The sequence below is a fragment of the Protopterus annectens genome, chromosome 4.part1, assembly GCF_019279795.1.
Source record: "Protopterus annectens isolate FY-2018-M chromosome 4.part1, PAN1.0, whole genome shotgun sequence".
Lineage (NCBI taxonomy): Eukaryota > Metazoa > Chordata > Ceratodontiformes > Protopteridae > Protopterus > Protopterus annectens.
This window is the reverse complement of record NC_056734.1, coordinates 621283133-621301381: the sequence shown is the minus strand read 5'-3', so window position 1 is coordinate 621301381 and position 18249 is coordinate 621283133.

The window sequence follows — 18249 nt, the reverse complement described above, 5'->3', positions numbered from 1 at the left end:
TATATTTAATATATGTATTAATGTTGACACAAATCATTTCATTATGAGGCTCAGTTAATTAATCAATGGGGCGGCGAAAGCTGACACACTCTGGCTAGGCTTATAAATGCCCTCGGGCAGATAGCCTAGTACCTACCTATGAACCCATGAACATTTATTTATACAATATTATGACTGTTTTTATGTAGTTTCATTCATTTAGTCATATCCAGTTTGTACACTAGATACTAATTAATTTAAGCATTTTATTGGTCAACTTATAAAAGGAAAGGGTTTTTAAGGGATTAATTGAGATGTATATGCCTATCTGATGAAGGTTTAGTAGATGAAAGCATAAGGGGAATTGGTTTTACAATGTTAATATTTCATGTGCTGTGTGTTCGTATCATCTTGATTTTGGAATAAAACATTATTGTGGTGGATCCGCTGGTCCCTCAAAAATTGCCCTTGATTAATTTGGTGTTGATTGAACACTTTTTCAGATGGTAAACATAGCTACTAACTGTCTGTCTCTAATTTCAATGGACTGTGTTTAGCTGCATACTCTGCTTCTTTCATATCCTCCTTGGACATACTAGCATACAAAATTATCTTAGTGTTCCCTACTTTAGTTGGCTGTGATCGAATGTACTTAATTGCATTACTGAAATGTTGAACCGTACTTTACTGAATTTAATTTGAGCGAATGAAGGCTGCCATTCGTGTATGTGAATTTGACATTATGACTACATTTAATGCTTCTGCTTCTGTGCTTTGTATATGATTGCATGTTTGCTTTAAAAAGAAAAAAAAAGAACAAAAATATTTGCATGTCAGCCATCACAAATTCTTTAATCTGACATTTTGAATGCTTTGTATTTCATAATTTGATTACTCCCGGCAATGTTTTTTTTTTTCAAAATATGTTGTGTGATTCGGCTAAATGAATGTAAACCGTTTTGTGAGATGAGTCAACATAAACAATCTCGCCAGAACACACTATTAGAAATCTGACAGGGATGGAACAGCAAGTTTAAGTGGATACCCAGTCTGCACAGGGTTAGAAGAGCAAGAGAAAGTAATGAAATAAAATAAAGACAGACCTTTTTGCATGCTAAAACAGTTAATCTGCAGGAACTGCATATGATATGATGAATGGCATGATGAATGACTTGAAACAACGATTAAAAAACAATAAGTTACAGGAATAAATTGTGAATCATGGAATTATTAGAGTTGCTACTGGAAGGCAATATTGTTTAGCTTACAAAAAGGAGTTTGGAAAAAATGCAAAAATCTTCCAAAAGAATGTTAATGGAGCACACATACAGTATTAAGTCTAGGCCTACATATCATCCGGGGACTATATCTCATTTGCAAACTCCATAATTTCCAGGATTAAGAAACAATACCTGTTATATATTGCCCCACCTCTAATGATTTTCTTCTTATGGGTGAGCATGTGAGATATAGTGCAGGACTGTTGTAATCTACGTGAAATGATGCCAATTCTGAGAGACAGTTTAGGAGAGACTTGGCTTCAAAACATGATTTTGTTATCCACACCATTTGATGATGGAGAAAGGGGACATAACTTATTCTTTTACTACACCTGGAGAGGTGAGGGAAGTTTTGGGGACCCAGTCAAAACTTAAGCAAGGACCACAAAGGGAGAAGCCCACATAACAAAAAGTGCACTAAGCAAGCTTAGCATGTGAAAGCTGGGTCACTGAAAGTCTAAGAAGGCCATTACTTATGTATGAAGCTAAAGAGAAGGGGATGAACTCTACACAATGGATTGGGGTTCACAGAAGACTGGTAAGTGGGACTAGTGGTATCAGTTGTTTCAGTGATAGAAGACTATTTCATTTGCTGTTGAAAGAGTAAATTAAGTTAAGTATAATTAAGTATAGGCTGTAGGCTATTAGCTGAACAGGGGACTGAGCTGTGTTTCACAGGATGTATTGAGGCCCAGGAAAATGGGCTCTGTGAACAAACAAGATACTAATTAAAAAGACTTGATAAAGTCGGATTCATTTGAGAAGACAACTGCAGCCTGTGTAGAGCCAGACATTGATTGCCTCTATATATGTAGTGAAACCACATTTTGACAGTGAAAAAAAAAACAAAGGAACTTTTTTCTTTTTATGGGCATACTAAATAAATTCACAATGATGTTGTGTGGCTGTAGTGAGATAATTATCAAAGTCATCAGTGTTTTAATTTGATGGGTGTGTAGTCCTTTTTCTCGTTTTTATTTCTGGGTTTGAATGCCTTATATTTTAGAATAGTGCAAGAGTATGCCTCATGCAGGTGGATTATACACCACTGTAGTATATAATAGTAACTTTTGAATGAATTTATGCCCGTTGTGGTAAAGCTGGGCAGCCTCTTGCTTTGGCGTTTTTTTTTTACCGAGTCCTCCAGGATTTTGGTGCCTCATCTTACTAGAAACAAGTGTAGAGAAAGGCGTTCATAGAGAAGAATGTTGGTGTATTTTATTTAAGAGTGGCAAGACATCGGTTTTCTGCCTTTTATTTGAGAGAGGCAAGACATTAATAATTATTCATTTGTGGAGAGTGTATAGCGAGGAAAAAAGGTCTTTATAGGTATGTGGGTGGATGATACATCACATTGCTGTGTATGGTTCTTTTACAAAGAGGACATACCAGGGATTCTCATTGTCCCATTATTATTTCTCCTATCAGCTGAGCCTTTGATAGTGGCACTTAATGAATCCCAGGAGATTACAGTAGTAAAGGTTAGAGAAATAAATTTTAAAAGGAAATTAGCAAAAGGCTACTATGATGATTGTGTTGCTATGAAGTCAGACTCAGGGATTTTAATTCCTGCCATGTTTATGTTGCTACAGAGATTTAAGGGGCTCTCAGAGTAAAGAATAAGCAAGACATTCATTGTCTGACCAATGAACAGGACAACTGCCCTTCTAGGAAATACAGATTTGGGGTTACAGGTTTTGCAGAGAAAAGATTTTTATATATATATATATATATATATATATATATATATATATATATATACATATTTATATATATTATATATAATATATCTATATCTATCTATCTATCTATATATATATATATATATATATATATATGGATCTACTTCAAGTTTATCAAAGTTTCAAAATTTTGAAGCCCTTATGGCTGAGACCATACGACTGAAGTTTTGAAACTTCGAAAGTAAAATAAAAAAACACTAAAACTAAATAAAACATGTTATCTTTATGTTTGTGCAGGGGTCAAGGCCCACTGCACCCCCCACACCCCCTGCTAATTAAATACACCAACTTCGAGAAAGCACTACAGTGAGGAAAACGGTAAATCTTGAGTTCCATGCTGTGTGGTGACCTCAGTAGAAAGTGTTCGATGTTTCAAAACTTCGATCATATGGTCGTGGCCATATGGGCTTCTAACTTTTGAAACTTTGATAAACTGAACTAGACCCACACATATATATATATATATATATATATATATATATATATATATATTAAAGAGAAAACAAGAACTGAATTATTTTTGGCTTTTCCCGGTTAGGGGTCGCCACAGCAGAACTCTGGTCCGCTAATGATTGGCAGTAGATTTTTATGGTGCCAAGTTGCCAGCCCAATGCCCAACCTTCAGTGAAGGCATGCCCATTCACACATGTCTCTTTTGGAGGTCAAGTAAACCGAAACAAGAAAAACCAAAAATTGTAATCCAAATGCCACGGGGACCTTGCTCCAGTAGAAGAAATTGCGTGAAAACTAAACCAGTGTCCTGAACGCAATTTTATTCAAAGTAAACAGCGTTTTCGCCACAGCCTCTGCCGTGGCTTCATCAGAGAAGAAATTTTACAAAGAGTGTAGTGTACATACTCTTTTTTATAAAAAACAGAATACAGGAAATGATGTCAGTGTTACAACAGCAAACACGCGAGGACCATTCTTTTGGAGGTCACTCGACCGCAGAGAGGACATGCAGACTCCACACAGAAGACACTCCAGCTGAGAATCGAACCTCTTGTTGTGAGGCAACAATGCTACTGCTGTACCACCATGGCTTACATATAAGTTAATACTACAGGATTTGCTAAGTAAAAGATCAGTATAATAATATACAAAAAGAAAAACAACTCCACCCTAAAAATAAAGGTCCAGAAAGGGGAGTAACCCACGAGGCATACAAAATAACCTGCTGCTCAGGAACGTGTCGTTAAGAATAGCTGCAGTATAGACCACTGTGTTTTAATGTATTGGGGATTGTACAGGTACAAACCTGTCCAAAGTAAGGCAAGACGTTTAAATTTTGTGCTAGACTTGTTTCTCGCTTGGCCTACATTCGACTGTCTTGTTAAGTCAGAGTGGGCAACAGCTGATTAAGTATGCCTGGTTGGTAGTTAACTGACTAGGACTAAAGTATGCAGGGCACGGAATATGTGTAGATAGTAGGATGATCTCCAGAGGTGCTGGATTAAGATCGAACATGAATATAAAAGCTCAGGTACCCAGATGCCAGTGAAATATTTCACACAGTAAAAGCCTTAAATTCATACTGACAAATCGGCTAAGAAAATTACATTTCAAATGCTCAAATATGCTATACATAGATATTAGATAATACAGTCTTACCCGATACACAGTTTAAAACTACAAGTGATCTGCACCTGAATACCAGAAAAGGGAACCCACATGATTTATGCATAATGAAGCACTGCATATCAATGCCCAGAAAACCTATGAGCTAATATTTCTAAGCTACACTATCTATCTATATATATATATATATATATATATATATATATATATATATATACACACACACATATATATATATATATATATATAGAGAGAGAGAGGGAGGCAGGATTTGAATCTCCATTAACAAAAGAATGCAGTACACTTGTTATGTTCTATCTTATCTTGAACAACAGTGAAGTATGTAAACACAATTTATTAGCAGATCAGAAGTCAAAGGTCACACTTTCTTCATGTGAGAGTCTCATAAAACTCAACTTAACACGTATTCAGTTTGTTGTATAGTCCATTGTCCAGATTTGTACATGCTTTTGGATCTTGCTGTACCAACCCATTAGGAATTACATCACTTTATTTTGAATCTGCAAAAACAGTTTTCTGTGACAACATCAAAATGTATAACATCAGCACAGCTATTTCAGTCATAAAGTAATGGAAAACATTTAATGCATACAGAATATATACCTTAAAATCCACTTTTCATTCACTTTTAAAACTATTAACCTAATAGGAACACTCTTAGTTCTTTATGCATTATGCAGTTTAAAGCAGTTGTAGAAATAAGATAAATGATATGCATTAGTCAGTTTACCACCGCACTTTTTAATGTCACCTGTATAAAGTTAGTACAATGATAATATACACAATTGCTGATACATCAAATCTTGAATGGTACTTTAAAGTTTTCTTTTACTCAGTCTGATGTAGCCTGTCTCTGTATTATAAGTAATCTTCAGTGGTGATTTATTCTTTGCTGTAAGAAAATGTATTTATTGGACTCAAAAATCTGTTTCTGGAATCAATGGTAGAAATTTTCATTATGATATCTTTATATAAACAGATCAATAGAACAATCAAAATATTACAAATGTTATCAATAAAAACTGCATTCCATGTGATTTACTACACATCAGCAGGTCAAGTGGAATCAGAAATACTACTCTTCTGAATAATCAACAGAATGGTTTGGAGGGACATGTATATCTCGCTGAGGATACTGCTGCTCTGGAACAGACTCCCCATCCACATAAAACAAAGTTCATCCTTGTCCATATTCAAGTGCAGCATGGATCTACGGATGGGGAACAGAAAATGTACCCCTGTGCTACTAATGTACAAAGGCAGCTCCTAAAGGCTTTATCCCATGCATCGGTCCCCTCATATTATCTACGGTATGATACCAGTTATTTTCATTAGGGCTGATATATAATTATTGACCATGGGATAGTTGAGACCAATCTATAACAAATGGGATAGGTTAATTCAAGCAAAAACAAGGAAATTGGTTAGGCTTAAATGGCCAGGAATGGCAGCTAGGCTAGTACTTACCTGTGAACCTTTAAAAAAACCTTGTGATTAATTTTTCAGTCTGAAAACTAAATCTTTTTTAATTACCCTTTAATGTTTTTTTTAATTGTCACTGTTGTATAACAATGCTCCTGACTAATCAAAGGGCATGTCCTACTTTTACTAGTCGGTATGAAACTGAAGACCATTTTTTATTTAAAAAAAATACACTGCTCTGATAACTGTCATTTTAATAGTAATTTGGCTTCAGAAGCTGAAATAACATCATTAACAAGATCCATCTTAGTCACATCAGGCCATTTCTTATCTCATATTTTAACTTTTCCTCTTGGTAATGTTGCCAAATATGTAATAGCTCAATATACATATGCCAAAAGTGTATAATTTGTTGTTTTAGTCTCAAGGCCAACAGTTATGAGCTTAGGTTTTGTATGCCAAGTATAATTCTCAATGTTTAAATTGCATCATTCCAGCTGAAAATAATGCAGCTTTCATTTTTACTGCTATGCCTGTAGAATTTAACTGATCATATAGTTTGATTACATCTGTAGGTTTTGCAGTGTTTACATACTGAGCCTGTTAGGCATTATATTGTTTCACCTTAAATCTGAAAAAACACTTTTCTGTGCCAACATCAAAATGAATTGTATCAGTGCAACTGTATCAGTGGAAAAGTACTGGAAAACATTTAAATGCAAACAGTATATGTACCTTAAAACCCAGTTTTTTTTTCACTTTTAAAGCCGTTTAAGTTAATAGGATCAGTCTCCATTCTTTATGTATTATGCAGCTTGAAGCAGTTATACAAATACAATAAAAGGTATGCATTAGTTTACTACTCCTGTAGCTTCTAGGCTACAAAAGTGGTGACTGACCTACAAACATTCCCAGCTTGATTGCAAAGATTCTATCTCTAGACTGAACATTTAGTTTATAACATTTTGAAAATAAAAGTTTAAACTGATGATCGGGCAGCAGCAGCCTTGCACATTGCTTGAGCAGAAATATTCTTGAAGAAGGCTTTACTGGTCGCTACGGCTCTACATGAGTGGGCCTTGATTTCTACATACCATGTTGTAATAACAGAAAACAATGTTGCTGGATAACTACGTAGAAAGATTCTGCTTGGCTATTGGATGACCCCTGCTTCCCTTCCTTGTAAGAAATAAATAAATCATCTGTCTATTTTTTTCTCTTTCTATATAGCACCATGCAGCCATATGCACAACTATGTAGTATGACATTCTTTTGCTTTTTTCTACTTTTTGGGATAGAAAACTGTATGTTTCATGGTCTAATTTAATGTCATTTTGGATACTATTTTATGAATAAAGAAAGGGTTTGTTTTAAGGGTGCTCTCTTTCCTTATGGAAAATTGCATACAGCTCTTTAAGGTATGTAGTTCAGAAATTTTTCAAACAGAAATTAGAGCAACTTCAAGCCAAGTCTTCCAGGAGAGAACTTTAAAAATTAACATAAATCATTTGTTCAAAAGGAGATAAAAGTAATCTTCCCAAGTACAACTTTTCAACAGAATCTTGAGCCACTGCATATCTAGGATGTCTTAAATGTAGAAATACTTTAAGACTTGCCAAACTGCTGTGTCTGAAGGTAATTAGAGGGTCTAAGGATAGGCTGGCAGAAATCACCATACAGCATACAATCAAATAGCATGTACTGTAATACTTGAGTAATTGAAACAATGTATATATAAATGAGCCATTTATGAATCAAAAGAAGGTGCTGCACCAATAAGAGGGTGCATTTTTCTAGTTTTTATTTTAGCCTCTTTCAGAAATGATAAGGCAACATTAAAGAATCAATGCCTGCTAGGGATTAACATAAGATCTTCTATGCTGTTAGACTGGCAGCTCTGCTGTCCACATTAAGCATTTCCCCTTTTCTGAGAGAATAACGTGCTACTGAGAGGTAGATCAGCTACTGATGGCTGACATATGAGATGGAAAACTTAACCCTGTCCATTCTTAACAAGATATAGTTGGCACTGGATCTGGCACCTACCCAGCTAGTACCAAGCCTCTGTAAGTCTCCATCATGTTACTAGGAAAAAAGTAGTACAGTAGGAGAAATACTAGTGATCTTCTACTCCACTAAATCATAATACCAGCTGGGCCTTCAAGACCTTGCCTAGGTGTCTGGGCAATGAAGTCCACAGAGGAAGATTTTCTTTCAACAACTTTTAAAGTTTCTTCTTTTTAACCCATTATAGTTTTATTATCTTTTATGGAGACAGATTGAAACAAAAACTGCCTCTTTCCCTTTAGAATTCCTTATAAAAGTACTGAGAGAAAAGGAAGGAAGGAAAGTAAGATTTACCACTGGAAAGAAAGGGTGGTACTGGTGAAAGAACCTTGACTCAAGTGTCTTGTGTGAGAGTGGCCCAGATCAGAAAAGCAGGCACAGACAAATAGTTACATGGATTTGTGTTTTTAGTTGCTTAGTTATAGATTTTTCTAGTGTCAGTCACCTGAATCAGAAGAAGGAGTAACAGAATAAACACCTTGCAGTTCCTTATGTTTTGCAAAAGCTATCAAGCATTTTGCTCTTCTGGATAATATGTTCTTCTTAAAACAAGTTATTATGTATACAGTTTTTAATATTGTATCCCCCCAAACAGTAAAAAAAAAAAAATAGTGACAATGAATATCCATGGGAGAATTTCAAAGGCACTTGCTGGTGTTTTTTCAATTGGCATCCATTGTCCCACAAAATATTGGAAACATCATGTCCTGACAGAGGTGTATTAAAAACAAACTGTACTGACTAATGTCCTGTGCGTGCTTAGAGGTACCCATGTACTGCAAAGAACTGACTGAAGACTGATGTCTACTTGTGGTTAATTTCTACTAAATTTATTTAACCCCCTCAGTAATAATGCATATGAAGTACATATAATTGTATTCAACTCATTTTTGCTGCTATGCAGAAGTTAGAAACATCTGACTAAAGCTGTTATGAACTGATGGATTGTGTCAAATTCCTTGGGCTACACTGGTTTTAATTAAAACTGGTGTGCCATCACTGAGCCAAGGCACAGAACAGTAAGACATCTACATATTTTTCTAGCCTGAGTTAATAATTTTTCCAAAAGTATGGTCATCATTTGCTGTAGTCAGTCAGAGTCCTGTCCCCACAACCAACCACTTTTTCTTGTGACAGTGTTTTCTTAGAATTATAGCAGTTTTTGTAAAGGAAAACATCTTATGACCACCAATAACAGTTATCAAATGACTGTTATTAAGTCTTTATAACAGGTTCTAAAGTATAACTTCAAAAGACTTGGGGTACAAGGCATAACAACGGTCAAACCAAGATGTTAGTGATTGACTTGTTAGTCACTGACTTGCTGTCGTGTCTTTTGTGTCAAATTCTGGATTCCAAATCTTTTTGACAATATTAAATGAAAAATAAGGTCTGATAGGAAATTATTTTGCCTTAACTATCTGCAATCCCACACTTCTCTCAGTAGTGATATATTTGAAGGGCTGTTTGTAACAACATGTCTGAAATTCCAGAGAATTATCTGCAGCACTGTATTAGGGGCTCTAGGCATACCTCTAAACCTCCTAGAACAAAAAATCTGGAGAATGCCATGAATAAAAGTTGGACAAAAGACCAAAAACAGGGATAATTTTTAAATATTGCCGTTACAAACTTAGAACAGGTTTTGCATGAGTTTTCTGAAGGATATAAAGTCTGAAAATCAAATGTCTGTCATTATTTTCTAACTTTAATCTTTAATGATTTGCTACTATTTAGCAAAAAAAAACCAAATTTATGAAAAATGGACCAAATATATGACACAAAAAATCTGGACATTCTGCAAAAAATCTGTACAGTTGAGAGGGCTGGCTCTGGGGGATTCACTGGAGATAAGTGCACACAACACTATTGACATGCAGCCTTCTAGGACTATTAGTAGCTTTTAGTTCATGTTTACCCTTAGTTTTACCCTCATTCTCAAAGCTCCTTTTACTACTTGGTGCAGTCGTACCATTACCAGCACCAAAGTTGGAATGTGTCTGTCAGAGTTCTCCATCAATCAGCAATCTGCGTTTCTAGTCTTCAAAAAGACCAAGTGGAATCTCTACTTGAAGAGATTCTGGAGCAGACTGTAACATAATTAATGCTTCAGTCACTGCAAGCAGGGGTTATTGTGTCTGATAATGCTACAAATAGTGTGAAAGTGTATTATGGGTGAAAACCTAGGCATTTACTAGGCTTGAAAAGGACCACCGAGTTTAACATCTTCTTGAGGGGCCTGAGGAGTAGATTGCAAGTGTTTAACTTCTTAGTAAATGCAAGCAATGTTCGTAATATTGGGTAATGCTGCAAAAAGTAATTTATTTGTGAAATATGAACTTCGTACTATGCCTTGCATAGTCTCTGAATGTGGGATGAGTGTCTGAAGGAGCTAATTAACCACAGTGTGCCAGAAGGTGGAACTTCTGTATCCTGGAGTGACATTATGGAAAAAGTAGAAGAGGGAGAAAAAGAAAAGGAAAAACAGCCAGAGAAGGTTCCAGAAAAAGTCATATGCTCAAATGATGGAATAAGGAGCTAAGGAGAAGACAGAGATGAAGGAAGTAAAGAAAAATATGTTGCTCAGGTGAGCACAAAAAAGAAAAAGGCCTGGACAGATATGAAGTATGGGACAATGTTATCGCACTTCTAGGAGTAAAAGCTGGTGAGGTAAGACATTTCATTTTAATTAACAAAGAAACTTTTTGTGACTTGTTTTTTGAAACTGGCAGGGTATGGAAAATGTTCTGGGGGCCTGTGAAAAAATGAAAGCAAACTTTCCATGGTCAGAATGTCAGAATAAGTTGTGAAAGCCTTTTTCAGGCAAAAAAATAAAAAAAAAATGATTCAGTTTAGAACTGAAGTGGGGGCAAAATAATTGAGAGCATATTTGGTGACAATATGTAAAGAAGTTGTGGAAACTACTAAAATAAAATCTATAATCCAGAAAAGCTCCAGTTGCTTTCCTGGGTCAATAAAGGCCACCTCATTCCAATATCAATACGTTTATTAAAACATAAAACAAAAACAAGAAGTAACAGCACTACTCTGACTTTTACTTTTTACATCAATGGATTTCTTAAAATCTATGATGAAAGAGGATTATGGACTGGAGTTGGGAATGTGGAATAATTTTAAAAATGGAAAATGACAATGTGATACACATACTTAGTGTTGTTAATATGCATGGCAATATAAGTTTTGTGAGTTGTAGGGGACAACCAAAGACTTGTTATTTTTGTGGAAAAAGGGATCATTTAATTAATGAATGTGACAAAAATGTTATTTATGTGGTCAGACAGGTCATAATGCAAAGAAATGTGAAGTGAAATGTAAGAAATGTGGTAATACAGGACAATCATGGTTAGAATGTGAGGTAGAAATGCAAAAAAGCAAAAAATAAGAAAATACATAGAAATGGCATTTAAATTTAAAGCAAAAGACAAAGAAAAAGAAAGAGAGACAGATGAAACAAGTGAAGAAGAGTTGCATATAGTAAAAGGCAAGAAATTATCAATAGGAAATAGAGTTAGGGTAAGAAAAAAAGTAAAAATATAATGGAGAATAAGAAAGGTAAGGGATAAGAAGATTATTCTAATAACTGTTCTATAAAGCCAAAAATATTAGCTTTGAACATGAACAGTATGAAGTATATTAAGAGAAGAATTAGTATTTTACAATGGTGTACTGTAGTACATGCTCATGTAATAGTATTGGAAGACATTAGAATGCTAACAGTAGAAGAAAGGGTGCAAACAGAAAAAAACTTTGGCATGGTAGTGTTATTTGGAATATAGGGATGAAACATGTTCAGGTATGTGTATACTATGCCAAGAAAATATAAAAACATTAGATATTACAATAGTAGAACTGGGCCAAATAACAGTAGTGGATATAAGATGGAAGAATATTTATATAGACTAGTAGCTTTATATGCACATGTGACAAAAAAAGAAAAAGAAGCAATGTTTAAAAGTATACCTAATTATGTCTGTATTAACATGGATATATTAATGACAGGTGACTTTAATTGTAATTTGAGAAATAAAAAGAATAGTTGTGATGTTAAAATGGTAACTGAAATTATGAAAAGTGGAAAATAAAAGATATGGGAAATAAACACTGGGCTTACAAAAGAAATGAAATTAAGACAGAAATTGATTAATTTCTGATATCAGAAGGCCTAAAAATTATACAAAAAGGAATTAAATGTAATGGGTTCTCTGATCAAGTTGTGATTTGGATAAGAATTCCTGAAAATGAGAAATATATTAAAACAGCAGAATGTATGAAATGAATAAAGGAAAAAGAGTCAGATTCAGGAGAAAAAAGAAATTACAGAATTATGGCAACAACATATCAGTATTAGAGATTTTTATGAAATTTGGACAGTATGGTGGATTCAGTTCAAAAAGAAATGCAAAATGTATTTTAAGAATGTATAGAAAAGAAAATGAAAAATGAAAAAAGGAATGCAAAAGTATTAAGTCAAGAAATGTTTAAATACTTGATAGAGAAGAAAAAAATCATTTTATGAAAAAAAAATAATTATATAGAAGAAATCAGGATAAGGTCAATAAATTGTTATATAAGCAAATATATTGCTTGCAAGGAAAAAAGAAAAAGTAGTACCATACTTATGCAAGATAATAAAAGAAGGAAAGATAATAAGAGAATTAAAAAATAAATAAGGGAAGCAAGTTAAAAAACAAGGAAAAATATATGAAATAATTAAAAAATATGTATTAGATTTATATAGTAAAAAAGAAGTTAACATAGAACACATTGTAATGGTGAAAATTAAGTAAGGAAGATAGCAAATATTTAGATGTAAAAATAAATATAAATGAGTTGAATGAGATCATGAAAGATATTAACATTAATTCAGCTACAAAAAAATAAAAATAAATAAAGCTACAGATTTGGACGGAATTGAATATAGTATGTATAAAGAAATGTATGACTGAAAAAAATCATGTTTATAGAAGTAATGAATGAGTGGCTAGAAAGAGGAATTAAGAAATAAAGAAATTTACCCAGGTTTGATAAAATTTATATTAAAGAAAGGAAATAAAGATGAAATAAAAAAATGGAAACCAATTATACTGAATAACACTGACTATAAAATTTTCATTACAATAGTTGCTAAAAGACTCTAAAAGACTACAATGTAAAATAGAAAGATTATATGATCAGAATTTGTTTGGGAGAAAGGGAAAGGGGAATCAAGACCTATTGTAGATAATAAGGGAAGTAACTGATGATATCATTAATAAAAAAGTGGAAACAAAAATGATGATAGGTGATGTCAGTAAGGCATTTGATAATATTCAGTATAAAGCATTATGGGTAATTTTACAAGCATACAACATAAGTGAAAAATATTACAAGTAATTAAATCAGTATATGAAAAGAATTATGTGAAATTGAATGTAAACGGTTGGATTGGGGAAAATTTGAAAATAGAGTGCAATATAAAACAAGGATGTCCTACAAGTAGTATGATTTTTGCTATAATCATGAATACAGTAGTAATGGAAATTAATAAAATGTCAACTAAGGGAGGATATAGAATGATGGAGAAGATACAGTTACCAATAATGTATACTTATGCTGATGATATTTTAGTAATAGAAAAAAATAAAGTCTATATGGAAAAACTTATGAAAAATTGAGTACACAATTGAAGAAAATTGGTTTAAGCATAAATAAAGATAAAAGCAAGAGATTTGGGTGTGAAGGTGTTATAGGAGGTGTGGACTATAATGAAAAGAGTATAGATATTTTAGGAATAATATTTGGAAGGACAGAATACAGACATGAACAATGGGATAAAGTTATTAAAATGTCAAATACATAATTACATTCTAGAAAACATATAGATTTTCATACAAAAAGAAAGCACATTTAATAAACACCACAATAATAGGTAAAATAGATTATACTGCAAATGTTCATATGATTCCAATAAAATATGAGAAAGAAATCAGGCAGATATTTTTTTTCATGAATTTGGGGGTCAATATTTAACCTGGTTATGAGGGGAATTTTGTATATGAAAGATGACCAAGGGGGGTTGGGGCTAATAAAGTCATTTGTGCATGCAGTCTCTTTAGGTAAATATAAAGTACTAAAAGGAATAATGAAAAATAATAAAGATTTAACAGAAACAATAATGTATTGTAAATATAGAGGAATTTGGGAAGAAATTGAAATAAAAAAAAAGTAAAAGTGTTATTAATGAAGAAATGAAAGAATTTTACAGTAAAGTTGTTCTGTGGAAATTAAAAAAGAATGTGATAGAAAAGAAGAGAAAAGAACGGCATGCTAGCATTATGATATCCTTTTATTTGGTGGATCCATGGAAAGGGTTAGAAATAGATAAGAAGAAAGCAATAATGATGAGTTACAGGAATTCTAAAAAATAAAGAATGCAATGATTTTTTTGTGAAGATTAAATCATAGGAAAATTACTAGTGGGGCAAATATGCCATACAAGAGAAAACAGGATATAATATGTAATAAATGTAAAGAAATGGAAACTACAGAACATGCTTTTTTAATGTGAGAGAATTCAAAAACTGTGGAAAGAAGTATGTATTTGAAGATAGCCAGTGTTACCTGTTGTACCACTAACACTAGAGTACTGGTATAAAGCACTCATCTTTATCGTTTATGGAATAATTATGCTTGTAAGTATGCTGTGCCAGTCTATGAATGGTCTTCCATATAGAAGCTGTCACAAAAGCTGAATACATGCCAAAACAGCCGACTCCTGTTGTGTTACAATTGCTAAAATCATTACAAATCTAAATATATGTGATGAGCCACTGCTGTACATGCAAAAAAATGTCAGTGTACAGATTCTTAAATCAGATTATATATAAAGAGTATATCAGCTGCCCGTCTGAAGTACGTATTCTAAAAATAAATCTTCATCTTCCATTCTGTAGCTGTTAACTCCAGGAAAAATGTATTCCTAATTCCACCTCATACAAATCACAGTTGCTGGAATGGTTTTACATACAGCAGGACTGCAGTTATGCAAGCCATTTTAGTTTTTACCTTCATTGGGCTTTTCTTTTTTCCTCATGGCAGTGTGGCCATGGAGTTTATGTGGTGTTCATACACATGCAAACACACACAAAAACACATGAATGTTTACTATAGTATTACCAGGGACCATCAGATTGGGGTTCTGATTCCTGTGATGATCATACCATTGGACTACAATGTTGCCCACAATCTCAGTCTCCTGGACTAGGCAACCTGCAGTATCTGTGGTAGGTAGTGCTTTTCCTGGGTCTGCACCTTTAGGAAGGTTTACTATTTGATATATTTCAGCCTTGTGGGTCATCACATTGTAGTCCAATGGTACAATTGTCACAGAATTTAGGTCCCCAACCTGAAGATCCTTAGTAGTACTGAAGAAACACTAGTAAACTATATATATATCCATATGTAAGAGAGTGTGGAGGTGAGGTCCCTGATATGGAGGATGGGGCTTGCTCCCTGCAAAAAATAAATTTACAGAATTGTTACCTGCAGTCTGAATAGGTTGAATTTTTATGGGTTTGGCTCAACTAGTTTGTTGTCAGGGGTTATGATTCCAGGATTCACTGTGGATCCTATTCTGAATTAAATTTTAGTGGCACCGGATAGTAAACAGGCAGAACAACACAACTTTTCATAACAACTACAGAAAAGCTAACATTTCTCAAAATCAGACTGCCATACTTCAGTCATACATTGTGGCCTAATTTTGTAATGGACCATAGCAGCAACAAGATAAAATGCTGGATAGTGAAGGATAACAGAGTAACAAATGAAGACAGTGATGACACTAATAGTTCACAGGAACTGTGCTGTCAGTAGTACACACTGTAACTGCTGCTATGATACTATATCATATCAACCAGGTGCTGTGATTATGCAAGTTTATTTTAATAATGATATTATTATAATAAACCACACAATAACATAAATATATGTACTGTTCCACTGGTGTATTAAACACATATACAATCTAACTTATTAAAAACAATACATTTTTAAATTATTACATAGCTGACTTCATTTTCCCTTCTCTCCCCATTTATCTACAATCCATCCCATCTCTCTGCCAGTTACATTGCCTCCCCCCTTATTTCCCCTTTATAGAGTAGCTTGAATATATTTCCATGATTTTTCTAATAAAACTAATTAGCTCCTCAGGTTGCTCCCTAATGCTCATAACTGCTTTTTACTAAAAAATATCTCCTGCATTGAAGTCTGCTTTCTTACTTTTTTAGGACTACACTTAGTGCCATTTCTATTTCTCATTCATATTCCATATCTGTCTCTAGCCCCTGTTCTTGTATCTTAAGAACTTTTCCATATCCATCCCCCAGGTGATTTCCTTCATATCTACCAAAATCAAGAATTTCACCAACTATAATAACTCTTACTGACTGTCTTAACACAATCAACAACTGGTTCACTTAACCTCAACGAAACTAAAGCCATGCATATTGCCTAACCTAGCTCCCTTTATGAGTCTCCTCTCCCCTGTCAAGATTCACTGAACATTGACCCACTTTAGAAACTAATATATGCATTGTACATTACACTTTGCTTGATTGTATATTGCACTGTGCTTGTTCACCAGAATGTACATACACGGTTTGTTCTATGTAATTATTTATTTATTTTACCCAAGCTAAGCATGGAAATGATCAATATTGATCAGTGCACTACCATGGTAAACAAATATAAATAAGTAAATAAATACTCTTCAGGAATGCCACACATCTTTCTCAGGTTTCTAAATACTTGGTTCATGATTTGACCCCTTAATGGATCTTTATACTTGGTCTAGCATTTGTTTTTGAAAAAGGCTTTTTTATATCTTTCAGCAATTAAAGTAATGCCGCGGTGGTACGGCGGTAGCATTGTTACCTCACAGCAAGAGATTCTCCCGTTCGATTCTCAGCTGGGCTTGGGAGTGCCTTCTGTGTGGAGTCTGCATGTCCTCCCCGCGGTTGGGTAGTGTCCGAATGAAATGAGTGCATAAATGGACATGCCTTAGTTGAAGGTTGGGCGTCGAGCTGGCATCTCGGTGTTTTGTAAAAATCTACTGCCAATCATTAGTGAACCAGAGTTCCGCTGTGGTGACCCCTTACCGGGAAAAGACAAACGACAACAATATGCAAACAGCATAAGGAGACATAATTCCATTTAATTTCACATTACTGTAACTTTACAGTCTAGAAGTTTCCATCTAGATACCACAGTGCTATTCTTTTTACTTCTTAATTACATAACTCTGCTCTTCCTGGGTATCAGTCTAAACATTTCTGAATATTTAGGACAAAAACACTTGGCTTCCTGGTCGATTGCCAGCTCATTTTTAAGTCTCATAATGACACCATAGCTGCTAAGTGCAGGGCTTTGCTGGCAGTATGTCACAGAATTTTATATCCCTAGCATACAAAGCCAGAAATGCCATGAAGAAATGTTTCCTTTTTCTTATCATGGTGTATGGTACTATACTGATCACTTATATCTCTTATACAAACTGTAACAGGCATCAAATCCTCTTAAATAAGATTTGTAGTTTGTGGAGCCCTCACCTCATTCAGAATGTACCCTTACTAGGGGTAAAGAAGGTAATATAGCACAGAGTTCACCACCTTTTGCTCCTTTCTTTACCTGGGCATTCCCCACCTTGGCTCCTTCCTTAGGTATACAGCTTTCATTCTGCAGTCATCTTCCTCCATCCCTTCTACTTTGTTATCTCCTAACTACACACTGGAATCTAACTAAAAAAAAAAAACCTGACAAACCACTTAATAAAACAAAAAAAGAGGCAAAAAAACGGAAGCAAACTGTTTTTTGTATGTTAGCACTTTTGTCAAGTTTAATAACTCATCTTCTTCAGACAAACAGAACAACCATATCAACTGCACTTAAATACCAAATACAAAATCACATGATCAAGGGTAAAAGTCATATGACCAAGCAATGTTAAACTTTTAAAGTAACCACATTACTTTTCTGAGAAAAAGTATTTTGAATGCATATAGTCATTTAAAATACATTTAAAGTGCCATCCGCACTCTGAAAAAAACATTCAGCATCCTCATTTTATAAAATATACACAAATAATTTAAAAATATATA